General features: G+C 45.4%; 1 protein-coding gene across 8 annotated transcripts in view; it reads left to right on the top strand.

Annotated features, from left to right (window-relative positions):
• EPHB1 (EPH receptor B1) overlaps positions 1-18,251 on the top strand; it is a 414,114-nt gene that overhangs the window by 343,830 nt on the left and 52,033 nt on the right. For 7 of the 8 annotated variants that reach the window (XM_048863519.2, XM_075132294.1, XM_048863512.2 and 4 more), the window contains one exon: positions 6,958-7,365. The exons of the other annotated variant lie outside the window; for it this stretch is intronic. The gene's annotated coding sequence lies outside the window, so the exon portion shown is untranslated. Of the gene's footprint in view, positions 1-6,957; positions 7,366-18,251 lie in introns of those variants that run through there. 8 annotated transcript variants of the gene reach the window in all.

The following is an 18,251-nucleotide window of genomic DNA, read 5'->3' as shown; positions in this document are numbered from 1 at the left end:
CTCCCTTCAGGGAATCAAAACGCCATTTGCTTTAATTGTGGCTGTCAAATTATCCTCCCTCTTAAGTGTGAAACTGCACTTCATTGACAATTGGGATTCCCCAGGGAGATGGCATTTGTAAGGGCTGATCCCCAGGGACAGCTTGTGGGAACAGTTAAAGAAACAGCGATTGCTTTGCCCTCTTTCTCCCCTCACTTCTCTCATCACAAACTGGGGCTCCCTTTCTTTGTTCTTCCATGTTTCTTCCCGGATATACACTCCTGCTTGTTTCTGCGCTGCCTGTGTTTCCTATTCATTCTTCCCCTATAACTCTTGCAGGAATAATAGACATCTTTTCTTTTTACTGGTTATATACTTGATCAAATGTGTTTCATGCAGCTGTGAAGTGTCACTATATTTATAATTTATAATTCTGCAAAGTGACCCAGTTTTTATGGCCCTTAAAAGGGAGAACGCAGTATTCTTCCAAAATAATGAATGATGCATTATTATACAACTGATACTAATATGAATGTTGTTTGCAGTGTTGTTGTAGCCATGCTAGTTCCAGAGAGACAAGGTGGGTGAGGTAATGTCTTTTATGTGACCAACTTCTGTTGGTGGAAAGGACAAACTTTCTACAAGCTTGGTGACACTCAAAAGCTTGTCTGTTCCATCAACAGAAATTGGTTCAATAAAAGATATGACCTCACCCAGCTTGTCTCTATCAATATCAATAGCGCTTTGCCTTGTATAGTGCCTCTTCTTCCTCATGAGTGTATCCTAGTTATTACTATTTATATTATAGTAATGCTTATGGGCTGAGATCAAAGCCTCGTTATTATAGTCTATACTGGTGCTTTCACCATACTCCTCAACATAACTTCTCAGCACCTTCTAGTAGTTCTTTAAGCGGCATGACTAACATCTGTCATCTGTGCTTTATTTTCTCTCTCTCATTCTGCTAGGTTATTATACTGACACATAATGGGGGACCCTCTCTGCCTTGTAACACCTGCAGTGTGAACAAACAAGGCAGGCAAAGGCAGTATTGTTATGCTCATTTTCCAAATGGGGGATGGAAACATTAAGACCCAGATCCTCAAGGAGCCAACATACCTTTGAGGATCCAAACCTAAATAATTTGCCAAAGGCCACACACAGTGTGTGGCAGGGCTGAGAATAAAAGACAGCTCTCCAATGCCTTAAACCACAAGAGCATCCTTCCTCTCCTTGAAGAGCTGTCTGTTTTTTACGTGTATTGTTTAATCTTATGTGGCCAAATCTGGAGCTGCGGTATATCACTGTCACCACACTGACTTCAAGGCAACCATGCTGATTTACCCCAACAGAGATTCTGACCCCAAGAGACCTTGCCAGTTAAGTGACATTTTAAATATCATCTGATATATTTGGCATCTAATGCCTTTTGTAAAACATAACTGGGATGCATTTCCAGTTGCAGCGTTCTTCAGTAATTTAGACTTTCTACTCCAATTAATGTTAATGTGAGCCGTGAGGCCTAACATCTGAGCATGATTTTGAAAATGGACCCTGGTGGTAAGAAATACACAGATATATATTTTCTTCCATATAAATTACCTTCTGAGATAATCTCAGTTTCTCTCTCCCCACTCTTCTTTTCTCACCTCTGCTTCCTCCCCTTTTTTCTGCTGAACTCTACATTACTAAATAAAAGTTTCACTACTACCTAGGTGGCCTAAAATGATTTTTATTCAGTACGATGATGAATTTTAATAGGAGTAAAATGTCAGACACAGCTGGAATTATTTTTAAAAGCATCAGTAAGTTAGGACAGTAGTACAGAAGCCCTAGTATAATTACGTTGGTGGCCCCCAGTTATCAGTAGCCAAACAAGGCTACTCAGCGGTCAATTGCTTTGTTATTTAATGTGGCGGCTTTATGTTTCCAAGGTGCAATTGGATATTAAAAGCTTCTTTTCCCCCCTGAAGTGACTAAATAATGGGATTTCGCTTCCATGCTGCATTTCTGGGTTACAGTGTGAGTAGGAGGTGCTCCCAGTGCTGCTCTCTTTTTTGCTGGAATCCTCCTAGTCTGTTTCAAGAAAAATGCCATTTTTCACTTGAAAAGAGCCAGTCTCTGTGGTGAGCACAGAAGTCTCATTTAGCTGCCCATTCTCCTTAGGGGTGCAAATGTGAGCCATTGTGGGGGGAAGGGGAGTTGCGGGCTGGAGTCCATTTTGGGGTTGTCTCCCTCTGTACCTGGAATCCATACTTAATCTGCTCAACAGTCTAGCTCAGGTTCTTATCCCAAGGCCTATGCCCAGTTTCCAATAAATGTGGGCCCCGGAATCCTATTCAGCTTCCTCTCCTCCCAGCCCTGGAAGTTGTACCAAGTGTTTCTTCCAGGTGGGCACAGAAATCCCACCCTGTTTCTTTTCCTCTTTGGAGCTAAGCCCAGAGTCCATTCTAGGTAGTCACAATTGTCCAGTACAGATTCTTTTTCTTCAAGAGACTATAGCCAGAGATCAATTAAAATGGACACAGAATTCTGATCCCAAGGGTGTTATCCATGGCCATGCCAAGCAAATCCATGACTAGATCCCTCAGCATGATCCCCACAACTCCACTTACTGCCCATGGCACTCTCTCTACCCCCTGTGCCCACCCACTTACCTCTTGCAACCTGGCTCTCTGGGCAGAGCTGGCCCATCAGGGAGACAGCCTAGCAGTGGATGGTGGATCTGAGCAGTCATCACAGCTAGTTTTTGCCTCGTTCAAATTAGCAGTTCTGGATAAGGGGAGCCATGCTTGATGACTGATGCTTCCAAAGACCTGGTCAGGAGCCATGCACCCAAATCACAGTGACTTTCAGTGAGAACTGAACACCTAGCTCCTTTGAAATGCCCAGGGTATGTGTTTAGTTTTCAGCATTCAAAAGTGTCCTATGTCTGAGAAGCGAGTGTCATGTGATGAACTGCAGACCGATTGAGAAATGAAGTTACCATGCAACTTTGACCATCTAACTCAACCTCTGCCCATGGAAGGATCCCGCTAGGACTTGGTCTTTCATTCGAAAGTGGTGTCCAACTTCCTCTATTTTTTTTCAAAATAACCTGCCCCGGAATTTTTTTCTCCTCTTAAGTACATGATCCGCCTCCCACTTAGAACACGCCTGCAGGAGGCAAGGGATGGGTGAGGTACAGTCCTGCTGCCATGTTGGGTTTTCTACAGGCCCCATGCTGGCTAGGTGTGTGGGGATCATCTCTCCCTTTACTGACTGGCCCACTTAGAAGATAAGTGCCTGTTGCTGCAAGCTAGCAGGGCTGTGCCTCTAGCTCAAGTAGAGGTGGAGGCTTACGCTGTTGGCGAGAGAAGTCGTGGTTCTGTCCTAACTGGTGACCGATTGTAGGGACTTCTTACAGAGAGGAAACCTGTATAGGATTTGTAGTTCTGTGCCCCTTCGGAGGAGCTTTCTCTGGAACTTGAGCTCTCTATAGCACAAGTATCTTCAGCTCAGTCTCAGGCCTATGCTCTGCATTTAACTCCTTGCTACAGCCAGGACAGAGGCCTTGTCTTCACTGCTTAATAAGGTGACTCTTTTTACTTCAGGGCAACTACCAGTAAAAACTTAGTAGACAACAGGCACTTTAGTTTTATCATGAGGTAAATGGCCAGGTAAACAGTCCTATCCCCCCTCCAGGAGTTGATCTTGGTGAGTTTACCCCATGGTAGAACTAAAGTGACTGGCCTTCAGTGTGGTTTACCTCAGCATAGCTCATGCACCTTAGTTACCCTGAGGTTACAAACACATCTTTCTGTTGCAGTGAAGTCAAGACCAGAGAGGCCATTAACCCCAACGGCAATGTGTCCTGTCCTTGCAGTGTCTTGTTTCTGTATTGTTTGGTGGGTGCTGACTGTTTGTCCAGTGCTTCTGCCATGACTGCTTAATCCTAACAGCGATGGGTCCAGAGCAAAAGCCTAGATCCAAACACCCCTGAACTTCAAAACGGAGGAGAACCAGAATCTGGTTATCTGTTACGCTCATGGCAAATGCACCTCTAGCCCCCTAAACACCTGACAGTTAAGTTGCCCACTGAGAAAAGCCTGGCTTGGCTGTGCTGACAGTATTTCTTATTTAGAGCTGGAAGCCTCAGCAGGGGTCTGTAAAGGAGTGGGGAGAAGGAGCTTGGTTCTTAGGCCAGAATACACAGTGATTGAGCCATGCAGTGGGCAAGAAAGGCAGAGGGAAAAGAGGCAGCGTTTGGGCAGAGGTTATTACCAGTGCAGCATTAAGCAAACCCCATTTTATTAAAGTTATGGCTCATGCTGGCATTAGAGCAATAGAGGTGTCAATTCTCCTGTTACTAACGCCACTGCCTGGGGCACAGATTTCAGCTAACACAGCCAAGAGCTGAAGCTAATCTCAAGCACAGATGGGAAGGCCAGGGGTAATTACCCCAGCCTAGCATAAAACCAGAGGGGAAGGGAAGCAGAATTCAGGCAAAGCTGTATTGCTTCTATGGAAAGAAAAGGAAGTATCTAAAGAATAGTAACAGAAAAAGTCCTGCTGCAAGATTTCCATATGTGGGGAAAGGAGGTAAAGGGTTGTTTCCGTTAAACCCTTTCCTTTTTGCTATAGAAGTATGAACATCTAGGACCAAATTGGGAGGACATATCTAGTGGGGTCCTGCAGGGGTCAGTTCTGGACCTATTTTCATTAACGACTTGGCTGATGGAGTGGAGAGGAGAGTATGTTTATAAAATTTGTGGATGACACCAAACTTGGAGGAGTTGCAAGCTCTTGATCTTGATAAACTGGAGAATTGGTTTGAAATCAGTAAGATGAAATTCAGTAAAGACAAGTGCAAAGTATTGCATTTAGGAAGGAAAAATCAAATGCACAGCTAAAAAATGGGAAATAACTGGCTCGGCAGCAGTATTGCCGAAAAGGATCTCAGGACAATAGTGGATCACAAATTGGACATGAGCCAAAAATGTGCAGCCACTGCTACAAAAGCAACTGGGGAGGCTTCAGGTAAAGTATTGTGCTCAGTTTGGGATGCCGCAGTCTACGAAAGACGTGAACAAATCAGAGAGAGTCCAGAGGAGAGCAACAAAAATTATGAGAGTTAGAAAACAATGACGTATGAGGAAAGGTTGAAAGAACTGGGGATGTTTAGTTGAGAGAAGATAAGGCTGAGGGGGAACCTGATAACAGTCTTCAAATATGTGAAAGGTTGTTGTAAAGAGGATGGTGATCAGTTGTTCTCCATGTCCACAGAGGGAAGGACAAGAAGTAACGGGCTTAATGTGCAGCAAGGGAGAGTTAGGTTAGAGATTCGGAAGAACTTTCTAACCATAAGGCTAGTTAAGCATTGGAACAGGTTACCTCAGGAGGTTGTGGAATCTCGGTCACTGGAAGTTTTCAAGAACAGGTTAGCTGTCAGGAATGGCCTAGGTATACTTAAGCCTGCCTCAGCACATGGGGGATAGATTAGATGATCTCTCGAGGTCCGTTCCAACCCTACATTTCTATGATTGTACAATTTGAAGTCTTTGGCTGTCCAGCCCCCACCCTATCTCCTCATTCTATTATCTTACCCCAAGATTGACTCTGGCCTTTGCTCCACCTGCATTACCTGCTTGTCAGCTTTCCCCACAAGCATCTCCACACTTTTTCCTGGGTCACTCTTACATACACAGGGAAAAACTCCCCATCAAAATCCACAAAGTCACCATTTTATCCAAGCTCCACCCTAAAATTCCCCTGTGCTGTGATAGTTATAGAAAACTGCCACTGGAGAATGGCTAGGCAGCTGGTGAGCTGCAGTTCCTGTGACTTCTGCTTCTACCTATTACACTTACGAATTACTTATGACCTCCACTTTTTAATGTCTCCCCATTCTGCCTCCCTGCTTGTTTCTTTGTCTCATCCACCTATTTCATCATGTCTACCGGGCTGTCAGAGCTCTTTGGGACCAGGACTTTCTTTTACCATAAATGTGACTGATGCTTCACTAGAACTCATTCAAACATGGGAGTTTCCTATGTGAAAAATAGTGCGGAAAACAAATGTATTATTTTGGGGGGAAAAAGAATAGGGGGGTTTCTACATTTCCCCCCCTGGGTTTTCTGTTTTTGATAAAAACCACAGGAATTTTGATAACTTGTGTCCCCCTGAGCCACCGCAGTGCTTCATGGGAGTGATAGTGCTTCATGTCCTTAGTCTTCCTTATGGGCTAGACTGCTGACTAGATTACATTTCCCATGATGCCTCATGATAGTGAGACATCCCTGAATCAGTGTGCAGATCAGCCAGTGTGAAGACTGTGGTGCATCTTGGGAGATGTACTCCAGCCAGGAAGCACAGCCCATTGGGTAGAATAAGGTCAGTGGGCACCCAAATTACAACACCAGTGAGGGACTGCAGTAGCTCAGGCTGACACGTTCAGCTAACTGAAATGTTTTGATCCAAATCCACTCATCTTGAAAGGAACTATTTTATTCCAATTTTTACAATGGCAAATTGAACATTTTTCACACAATCAACATTTTTCCTACAGACAATTTCAATTCTTGCTGAAATCTTTTATCAGCAGGAAATGCCTGACTAGCTGTCGTGATGACTATGGACAAATGTCAGGAATAATCAAAGAATTCTGTGACATGATCATGCAGACTGGTTGGAATTTACCAGGATACTTAATCCAAAGGAGTCAACACACATTTTCACTAAACAGCTGCATGGTGCTATATGTGATGTTAAAGCCTGAAGCCCAGGGAGCCTTCTGTAGATCACTGTAGCCTACAGAATTGTATCTTCTAGTGCCAACAATATACCCAGTTAAGGTAGGGTATGCCATGTCTTAGCTCTGCTTTGCTGCTCTCTCCTATGCTGCCAAAGCACAAGTTATGTGAAGAATTGGGATGATGTTTTTTTGCATTAAAATGAACTCATTTTTTCTTATTTTGTTTTCCCCCTTTTCTCTTTTAGGGGGAATACATCAGTAGTTCATCTCACAAGGAAATGGAGACAGGACAGTAATGCTCATCACCATACTGCCAAGCTCCATTTCCTCTGGCAAAGCACCCTGCCACCATGACTGCAGGATGAATGCTGACCTCTCCACCACAAAGTCAGGCTCTCGTGCCAAGGCTTCGCTCTGTCCTGATGAGCAGAGGCAATAGAGCCCTCGTCTCAGCAGCATGCACTGTGCCGGCCAGCAGATGCCCTGTCCTGTACATAGTCAATGAGATGTCTGTACAAGATTTTGCCCCATTGTAATTTTTTTTCCCGATTCGTTGATTGTGTTTAAATTGTCAGAGTTTGTAACGGTAACTTTCAGAGAATATTGTACTAAAGAGAAAATTGCACTCAATAAAAATGATGAAATAAGCCTGATGACTTCCTTCCCCTCCGATAGATTTTATTTTTTTCCTGGTATTTGTCTTTGACTTAGAACTGGTTAAATACTGTAAAAATAGTGGAGAAATTCATCGTTATGAATTATTCATTTTGCTTTACTAGTAATTAAATCTCCAAGAGATAAATATATGGCAGTAGAAAATGTTTTTCCTTTTTGCATTAGGCTGGGATGTTCAGAAGCACTCAGCACTGGCCAGACTCTGCTCCCGTTGGTGTTACTGGTCATTTGCCATTGACGTCAATGGGAGCAGATTTAAGCCAACAGTGTATACTTTAGAAAATGTCACTTTTAAGGCTTGCCTATGCGGAGAGTTAGTATGTGGCAAGGTGGAATGTAAGTCTGCTTACCCACCTGCCACCTGCTAACTGGCCATGTGGCCCCTGCTACTGCACACTAAAAGTTCCACAGTGCACTATCTCTCCTTATAAACAAGCCCTTAGCCTTTTTGGCAGTGTTGAGGGTGAGTTTGAGAATAGGTTCAAACATTAGAGCCCCTCTGTGCTTCTTTTGACTGCACTGAGTCAGAGAGGCTTCTTGCGCCTTGAAGTTCAACCAGTGACAGCGTCAACCATTGTTTGGTCCAATGAATATTTAAGTATTTGTACAAAGTGGAACAGCTTCAATAGGTAAGATTGACAGAAGCCAATCGTAGCATAACCTATAGTCCGCTCACCTGGGATGGGGGAGATCTTCATTCAAGTCCCTGCTGCAGTGCTGGGATTCAGAAGTGGGTCTCCCACAACGCAGGCCAGTACAGGCTAAAGGTTATAAAGTGGGGGAGACACCTCACACACGCACGTACCTATGTTTTCTGGAGCTGACTGGAATGAAACAGTTTGTATGACCCAAAATGGACTTTTCCAATTGCCTGACAATTTCTGAACATTTTTGGAAATGAAATATTTTTTCTGACTTCTTTTGGTTTGCTGGCCAAACTGAAACACATATTCTTCACCCAGCTCTAGTTAAAGGTAACTGCAAGGCTTTCTGCAAGTCTTTCAGTTGACTTCAGTGGGCCTTGAATCAAACCCCAGAGTCCTTAATGAAAATATTTCCATCATATATACAAAATGCAAAGGGGTTGGAAGGACAGTAGCAGATTGAGAGCAGAGTTAGGGTTGTTTGTGTGTCCTTGACTGCATGATCCAGTTTAACAATGTTGTGTCTGCTAGGGGGCTTTCCCTTCACCCCCTTCCCTGGTTCTTGTCACGCAGACAGAAAGCAGAAGGCCAGAAGTCTGAAGTGCAGACAATGCAATGTTTATTGGGGTTAGTTTCGAGCAAACATATCCATAGCTCTGATGCTACAGAGCCTGTTCCCAGTGCTTTGTTCACCCACTCCTTAGCAGGCATAATTATACCTGCAGTACACGCCCTTGGTCCCACCTCTTACAATTTATGGTCATGGTCCATTTTGAGGGGTCGTGAGGCTGGGGGCTTTGTCCCACCTCTTTTGTATCCCATGGAAGGGGTAAGGAGTGGGTTGTGCTATGGTCAGGGACAGGAATTTCTTTGCCCTCTTAGTGCTTCTTATACCTTCCCCCCCAATTCTCCCTGTCCCTCCTGACTGGTTGCTTTACCTTGCCTTGAGATAGGAGTCAATGACACACAAACAGAGAGGCGGCAGAGTGAGAGAACGAGACGATGAGTCAAGCAACCGCAAGAAGAGGGTGTCAGGCTGAAAGAGCGAATCCCCAGAGTGGCCAGGAGGAGGCACCACTGGGCAGTGAGTAGAGGTCCCCATGACAGCCACTGACAGATTGATGGCCTTCATAGGACTCTGAAGGTGTCTGAATAGGTCAGGGAAGCTGTGCAGTGTTGCTGGAGCATTAACAAAATATGTCTGAGTCAATTAGCGAGCACAACTGGGTCCTAGATTTAAACTTCCCCCTGCCCTGTTTTCTGGTAGTGCCTGTCTAGGGTTTCTAGGATACACTGGGTCAGATCCTCAGCTGGTATCAAGCTGCATGGCTTCACTGAAGCTACACCAATTGGGGATCTGGCCTGCTGACTTCCCAGGAGCTATGGCCAATTCACACCAGCTAGGGCTCTGGCCCACTCACTCTCCTGGAGCTCTGGCTGATTCACACCAGCTGGGGCTCTGATTTTTTCAATTACTTTTAGATAATTATTCAAAACTGCCTCCCTCTTTACCTCCGTGCTCTAATGCAGTGTCATGTACTGCAGACACAGAACATCCAATAAGCATTCTAGCTCCTCTGAACACAAATATATACAGCTGTCAAACCCCAGACCAGACAGGAGACTCAGAGTGACAAATCATTGCAGCAGGGCTATCAGGTTTGAAAAGCTAGAAGCAGAGTGATGTTTTCCATTTCTCTGCAGGTGGGCCAAGAAATTTCAATATGCTTGGCTCCTGACACCAGTGTACCTCAATGGGCTTCAATGAACACTCCTGATTTACACCAGAAAGGGGCAGACAATCATGCCAGGAAGATGCCAAATAAAACCTTGTGAATAAAGCCAGTTAAGGACCAAATCCCTACTTGGTGTACGTTGCCCAGCTCCATGGATGTTGCTGAAGCTAATGTGATTTACAGTAGCTGAGGATCTGACCTTAAGTGTATGGTAAAGATGCTGAGTATGGTTCTCTGCTCTGTTACAGTAGATTGGAATCAGTGTCACTCCACGGGCTTCAGTGCAGAACTGGAGAATCCATCCCAGAAGTATCTGTAAGATGATAAACAGAATTTGGGGCAAGCAACATTGGTGATGAGGAGATGGGGAAGCTATCTCCAGGTTCCAGGAGCCTCCTTTGCTGCAGACATGTACTCCATTCTGCCTGGACCATGGTGCACACCTGCAGAGCAGCTAACACCTGTAAGACCTTGCAGTTGACAACACTTTGAATGAACAGCTCTCCAGCTGACAGAAATCAGGAACCATGATGAAGACCCTCAGGACTTAGTAGTTGCCAAATATTGGCTCTTTGACAAAACAGGGACAGTACACCCCTCAGAAGATCTAGCTGAGCACATTATATTTCATAGCTAATTAGGAATGTCACGAATCTTTCATTTGTACATGGGCTCTTGCTGTCAATAATATTTTACTGCTTTACAATCTTTCACATTTGTGCTTAAGATATTAAGTTTACTCTATTCCTCGGCAAATGCAGCTCTGGAAAAATGCTGCCACTTTATGAACTCACAAAACAGCTGCATATTAAATCCAATGGTTTAAATCCACATTAAATCCCAAATGATCTGAAATAACATTACTCCATTGCTACAGTTTTTGGTGCATTCGTTTTGAAGTAGGTGTTTATAAAACAAGACATTTGCAACAATTTTCATTTGAGGATGATTTTTTTGTGCTATGTGACCTACAAAACTGCCTGACATTCCACACTTAGCTTCTGTCCTGCAAAGACACCCTACACCCAAGGTGCTGCCCATGCCTGACTATTCTAGCATTGGCTTAAGTCCTCTCTCAGCAAAGGTTTCCAATCATGCTGACTTTTGCAGTGCTCGGGACTATCTGTAATTAAAAATACAGTATATTTGGAAGCTGGACTATCAAATCTATTTTATTTATAAACTGCTCCAGAATTTAATCCTAGTACTTCAGAAATAACAGATTAGGAATCATAACATCATGAAATGTAGGGCTGGAAGGGACCTCAAGAGGTCATGAAGTGCAGGCCCCTATGCTGAAAACAGATCAGGTAAACCTAGATCACCACTGACATGTGTTTGTCTAACCTGTTCCTAAAAATCTCCAATGATAGGGATTCTATAACCTCCCTTGGAAGCCTATTCCAGAGTTTAACTACCTTTATAGTTAGAAAGCTTTTCCAAATATCTAACCTAAATCTCCTTTGTTGCAGAGTTAGTCTACTACTACTTGCCCTACCGTCAGCCCAATCCCTTAACATATCTGGAGAATGTTATCAGTTCCCCACGCAGTCTTTTCTCAAGACTAAACATGGCCAGTTTTTTTAACCTTTCCTCACAGGTCAGGTATTCTTAACCTTTTATCACTTTTGTTGCTCTTCTTTGGGCTCTCTCCAATTTGTAAACATCTTTCCTAAAGTGTGGCACCTAGAACTGAACATGGTACTCCTTCTGAGGCCTCATCAGGGCTGACTACAGCAGGACAATTACGTCCCATCAGGGGTGAAAGTAACTTAAAGGATTTACCAGTACGCCGGAGTCCTGAGCTGGGGGGCATGGCCTCAACCAGAATAGGTAGGACCTTTAAATGCCCATGCCCTTTAAATAGAGATTGAAAGGGCCTGGGACTCCAGCTGCTGTAGCTGGGAGCCCCGGGCCCTTTAAATCACCGCTGGAGCTACCAGCTGCAGAGGTGGCTGGGAGCCCCAAGTTTTGGGTTCAATTTAAAGGGCCCAAGGCTCTGGCCCCAGCTACTACAGCGGAGGCCCAGGCCCTTTAAATTGCCACCGGAGGCCCCAGCTGCCGCCGCCATCTCAGGTCTCCGGCAGTGAGGCTCCAGCAGTGATTTAAAGGGCCCAGGGCTCCCCGCAGCAGCCGGAGCCCCAGGCCCTTGAAATCGCCACCTGAGCCCTGGGGTAGCGGCAGCAGCCCGGGGCTCCGGCGGTGATTTAAAGGGCTGGGACTCACGGCTCCCATTAGCGCAGTGGAGCCCTGGGCCCTTTAAATCGCCGTCCTAGCCTCGGGGCTCCTGGCTGCCTCCGCTACCCCGGGTCTCTGGCAGAGGGGCTCTGGCTGCAATTTAAAGGGCCTGGGGCTCCGGCCACTGCTGGGAGCCCCAGGCCCTTTAAATCAATGGCCTGGGGAAGCCGGTCTGGTACAGCGTACCAGCTTACTTTCACTTCTGCCTTCCCCATCTTAGATATGACGCACCTGTTAACACACCCCAGAATGATATTAGCTTTTTACACAACTGCATCACATTGCTTACTCATATTCAGTTTGTGAGCCATTCTAACCCCAGATGCCTTTCAAGCAGTTCCACCACCGAGCCAGTTATTCCCCATTTTGTACTTGTGCATTTGATTTTTACTTCCCAAGTGAAGTACTTTAAACTTGTCTTTATTGAATTTCATCTTTTTGATTTCAGGACAATTCTCCTGTTTATCAAGGTTGTTTTGAAATCTAGTTTTGTCCTCCAAAGTGCTTGCAACCCTTCCCAAGTTGGTGTCATCCGCAGATTTTAGAAGCAAACGCTCCATTCCATTATCCGAGTCATTAATGAAAATATTGAATAGAACCAGATTCAGGACTGATTCCATGGGAGTTTAACAACAAACCATTGATAAGTACTCTTTCAGTACAAAGTATCAGAGGGGTAGCCGTGTTAGTCTGTATCCACAAAAACAACGAGGAGTCCGGTGGCACCTTAAAGACTAACAGATTTATTTGGGCTTAAGCTTTTGTGGGTAAAAAACTCCACTTCTTCAGATGCATGGAGTGAAAATTACAGATATGGGCATAAATATACTGGTATATGAAGAGAAGGGAGTTACCTTACAAGTGGAGAACCAGTGCTGACAAGGCCGATTCAGTCAGGGTGGATGTGGTCCACTCCCAATAATTGATGAGGAGGTGTCAATACCAAGAGAGGGAAAATTGCTTTTGTAGTGAGCCAGCCACTCCCAGTCCTTATTCAAACCCAAATTAATGGTGTTAAGTTTGCAAATTAATTGTATCTCTGCAGTTTCTCTTTGAAGTCTGTTTTCGAAGTTTTCTGTTGAAGGATGGCTACTTTTAAATCTGTTATTGAATGTCCAGGGAGATTGAAGTAGTCTCCTACTGGCTTTTGTATGTTACCATTCCTGATGTCTGATTTGTGTCCATTTATTCTTTTACATAGAGACTGTCCGGTTTGGCCAATGTACATGGCAGAGGGGCATTGCTGGCACATGATGATATATATCACATTAGTAGATGTGCAGGTAGATCTGTGTGGACTCCTCCTGATGGTCGAAATGACAGACTGGACTTCTCCACAGAGTACTTACGCAGATGTGCACAGGCTGAAATTGTGAACAAACAGCACCACTTGCCCCACAGGGCCATTCTTGTTGTGTAAGAGCTGGTTCCCCCAAGTGAATATGGTGAAACAGGGTCTTTGTAGGCCACCCTGCCATGGAGGATTTTGTAAGAGCTGCTAAGTGAGGTATTGTCACTGATGGAGAATCCACCATGAACCTTGGTCAGCTGTTCCAATGGTTAATTACCCTCACTTAAAAAATCTACTTCTTATTTCCAGTCTGAATTTGTCAAGCTTCAACTTCCAGTCTTTGGGTCATGTTAGACCTTTGTCTGCTAGACTGAAGAGCCCATTATTAAATATTTGTTCCCCACGTAGCTACTTTATAGACTGTAACCAAGTCACCCTTTAACCTTCTCTTTGTTAAGCTAAATAGACGAGTTCCTTAAGGCTATCACTGAAAAGCATGTTTTCTAATCCTTTAATCATTCTCGTGACTCATCTCTGAACTCTCTCAATTTATCAACATCCTTCTTGAATTGTGAGCACCAGAACTGGGTACAGAAATAGTCACACCAGAGCCAAATATAGAGGGAAAATAACTTCTTGAGATTCCTGTGTTTATGCATCTTAGGATTGCAGTAGTTTTTTTGACCACAGTGTCACACTGGGAGCTTGTGTTCAGCTGATTATGATATCCACCACAATTCCCAATTTTTTTCAAAGACTCTTCGTAGAATAGAGTCCCCCATCCTGTATATATGGCCTGCACTCTTTGTTCCTTGATATATACAGTTACATTTTGCCATATTAAAAATCACAATATCCTTTTATCAAGCTGGATGCAGGGGACATATTTCCCTGTAACAAGGCATTTTCGCACTTCTCTTTTAAAAATAAAAGATAAAGTCTGGATTCCTTTCAGAGAAACTAGTAACCATGGGAGTCTTCACATGGCATTATTTAGAAGGAGGGGAGATTGATCTGAATGTTTTTAACCATACGAGCAACAATTGGAGAACATGCTTATATTGTCACCGTAACAACACCTTTGTGAGAGCATGTGGTTCTCACAGTCAGAGAGAGGGTGTGTCAGACAGCATGCATGTGGCCTACCGATATCAGCAGGGCAAGCTGACCCCCAGCTACATCTGGGGCTCATATTTTTACACTTCTGTACATGGCATCCCCACACACAGGACAAGTCCAGTTAGAGAGGGGGCTTTCGCAAGAACTTCCCTCTTCATGGACAAGCAGAGTTGGTTCAAAAGAGGAACAAATGGCAATTAAGGCAACTCAGTAGAACACCCATCCTCAATTCCCCTGCTGTCTCTTAGACTCAACCCCAGGGCTGGACTTAGGGGTGGCGACATGGGCAACCACCTAGAGTGCCGTGGTCAGGGGGGTGCAGCGGTCAGGAGTCAAGGAGCATGGGGTGCAAGACCTCAGAAGGGAACTCAGGGCGATGGGGTGGGGGGAAAGTCAGCAGGGCCCAGGGATGATGGGGGGCAGGGGACAGGAAGGATGGGTGGGGTGCCCCGGGAGGCAGCGGGGGCCAGGAGAGCCAAAATACAAGTTTGTCCAGGGTGCCATTTTCCCTAAATCTGGCCCTGCTCAACCCTCCTGGCCGACCAGCTCCTTTGCATTTGAGAAACAAGAGGGCAGCTCTAAAGACACTGATGTTGAAAAGAAATGAGCAGATTATGAATGGGAGAAAGACGTATTCACAGTCGAATCTTCTATCCCCCTTTCCCCACCTCACCCCCCTACTCATGTCACACTTAGAAACAAATGACCTGTCCAGTAGGGCTATCAATTAAAAACTATAATTAGAACTATATTGTTGAATTACAAAGATATGTGCCAGTCTGTGTGAAATGGAAGCATCTGCTTGGATTCTTTGAGGTGTCCCATTAACAATTAAAAGTGCTTTCGTTCCTAGTGGATAAGCCACCTGGGCTGCACTGATGCCTCGGTACCAGTTGTGCTAAGCTTGTGGAGGGTGGGGGTGGGGGTGGGGGGAGGTAGGGACAGGTTGATATTACATTAAGTCTTTAAACATCTCCCATTTGCACACCAGGCCCTATGGTGTAGGAGGTGGTATTGGGGTGCATGTAGTGAGGCGCTACAAATGTATGTCTTCTCCTGAATTGTACCTAGATGTGCCTAGCAAATTACAGTATTCCAAATTACCCTGGGGTCATGAACTAGAGTTAATAATACATCAAACTGGGCTGAGGAGTCAACCAATTAGAAACTGGGATTTCAGAACTGGGCTCTGAAGTCTGACCAGGTTAACTTGGATTTGGCAGGGATGTCGTGAATTAATCTATGAGAGGAAGAGCATTTCCTGTCTTTCTAGGTTCATATATGGCTCCCATCAGTGGGGTTTCTAACCTGCAGAACTACATTGCATTGCAACTGCATGGCCAATGAAGCTCGAATGGAGATGTTGTTTATAATTCGGAGGTGTTTGTGACTCCAGTCAGAACATTCTGTAGCGTTCTGAGTGTGTCACTGGACTCCTCTCTCTATCTAAAGGGATTTGGGCAGGGGTAGAATTTATATCCACTCGATTGCTTTTAGCTGGTTTTCAATTACCATCTTAATTAAGGGATGCCCAGGTGACCTGCTCCTGTGCCGCTGCCCCATAGTTAACAACTATACAGGAGCATCAAAACCGAGGGGTCTTATTTTACTGCCTCAGGTGGAACACCTTGATCCAATTATTCTCTCTCATCCTGATGCTGGAGGCTGGCAGTGCTGATATTTGCCCACCTCTATGAATGAATTTCCCATAAGATATACCATGCAAGAGCCTTTTGGCATTAAACAGTAGAAGCAAATAAATAAATAAATAAACAACCCAAAACCCATCCTAACCCAGTAACAGCTTCAACTTATAAAGCATCTTCTTATGACTGGATGTCTCCCGGCGCTTTAGAGATGTATGGTAACAGAATATCACCAGACGAACAGGGGATGGGAACAGCAAACAAGGGACACTTCTGCTTTGATTTAAAGAGGGCAATCACATTGCTCTCAGCTGCTTTTCAATTACCATGCTAATTATGCCATACCCAGGAGACCTGCTGCTGGACTGCTCCCACCCACTCAAAAGCTGCAGAGTGGGGGGCAAGAGGTGAATGGGGGGTAAGAGGTGTTGCAAAATATGGGTGACTTCCCTCTTCTGTGCTGCCTCTGTAGCAGTCACCTCCCATCCCCCATAACCCCTCTGCTCTGGCCTCAGTGGGGTGCAGGTTGCCCCACCATGGCCCCTCTGCTCTGGGCTCAATGGAGTGCAGGTCCCTGCTTGCTGAGAGGTGTTCAGGACTGGACAGTGGCTCTAGACCTTGCTGGATCTGCCAGTCACAGGATCTGAGCCCGGCTGCTGGCACCAGTCCACACCCCATGGGCAGCCTGGTCCGGGCACAGCCTGCTGATTGGCTGTCTGCCCAAACTGCTCACTTCATGGGGCAGAGCAGCCAATCAGGGCTGCTGTAGGAGGGAGGCAGAGCCCCCTGGTAGGAAAGGGAGTGGCTGACACCTGTGCGCAATGGGTTAGTCTGATCCCTCTTTCCCCTCCGCCCATGTGCAATGGGTTAGTCCTTGCCTGCTCCCTCCTCCTTTGCGTAGTGGGCTAGTCTGTCCCTGCTCCTCCCTTCTGTGAGCAATGGGTTAGTCTACCTCCTGCTTACCCCCATGTGTCATGGGTCAATCTACTCCCTCTCACGCAGAGCTGGGTCAATCCGCTCCCTGCTCCTCCTTTCTGCTCTGTTTGTGCAGCATGGAGTGGGCAGGGCTGGGAGGGAGCAAGCAGACCCCTCCCCTTGGAGCTGCCCCCCATCCCAGGACTGGGGTGGTGGGGTGCCAAACCTTCAGTGCTGCAGAGGAGCGGAGGTGGGGTGGGGTGGTGGCTCAGCATTATTGTGGGGTTGGGCCAGATGTGAGGTCTGGACATGGGGACACAACAGGCACTGATGTGGGGCTGTGGGTGCAGTGCTGAGGGTGGTGGGGGGTGGAGCTGGGGCACAAAGTTCATTGACACCGGGATGCAATGGCTAGAATCGTGTTTGTCACTAGAATGTGACGAATCTAACTGTCCTGACTGGGGGTGGGGAGGTCAACAGTCAGAAAGCAGTCCACAAACCATTATTTAGTCTTTAAAACCAAAATCGGGCCAATCATAATTCTGGGGGTCTGGCTTATGATTTTTGAATGTTTCGGGTTGGCAAAGCTGCAGATGGTACAAGTGCCCCAGACAGTCTTGCACTCAGCTCTACACAGTGCGATATGTCCAAAGGAACTGCATGAATAGAGCGGTAAGATTGTGAAGTCCAACACTGAAAAGTTAGGAAATGCCTGTGCACTCTTAATTCGGCTCCCTTGTGCATCTGCATTGCGATAGCGTCTTTAATTACATGAACACATGCTGTTTTCTCCACTGGACCCCTACCTCAGTCAGTGCACAATACAGACAGCATGCTCTGAATGAGCAGCTATTCAACATTTCTTTTTATCCTCAGCATTCAATGTGTAACCCCATGCATTATATACTGCATACCTTCACAATGCTTCACTGAATACGGAGTTATTAATTTCCTCCTGGGCCTTTCTGTGGTGCTCTAATCATGGTATCTTAGCTCCTTATGAACATTAATGAATTTACTTTCCAACACCCCTGTGAGGGAGGAGATGTATTTTATTCCCCTTTGTACACATGGAGGACTGAAGCACGGAGAGATTAAGGTTAAAAGTATCCCCTAATTTTGGGTGCCCAATTTGAGATGCCTAGAACCTGATTTAACATTAAATAGCACTTCCTATGTTCAAAGCATAGCTCCTATGGACTTCAGGTGCAGCCCTGAGTGTGAAGCCATTCTGTTTATCGGCACCTGGGTGTCTCAAACAGTATCCAGAACATG

This window comes from Caretta caretta, chromosome 9, assembly GCF_965140235.1.
Source record: "Caretta caretta isolate rCarCar2 chromosome 9, rCarCar1.hap1, whole genome shotgun sequence".
Classification (NCBI taxonomy): domain Eukaryota; kingdom Metazoa; phylum Chordata; order Testudines; family Cheloniidae; genus Caretta; species Caretta caretta.
Note: the sequence above shows the minus strand (reverse complement) of the source record. Positions and strands in the feature narration are given on the sequence as shown.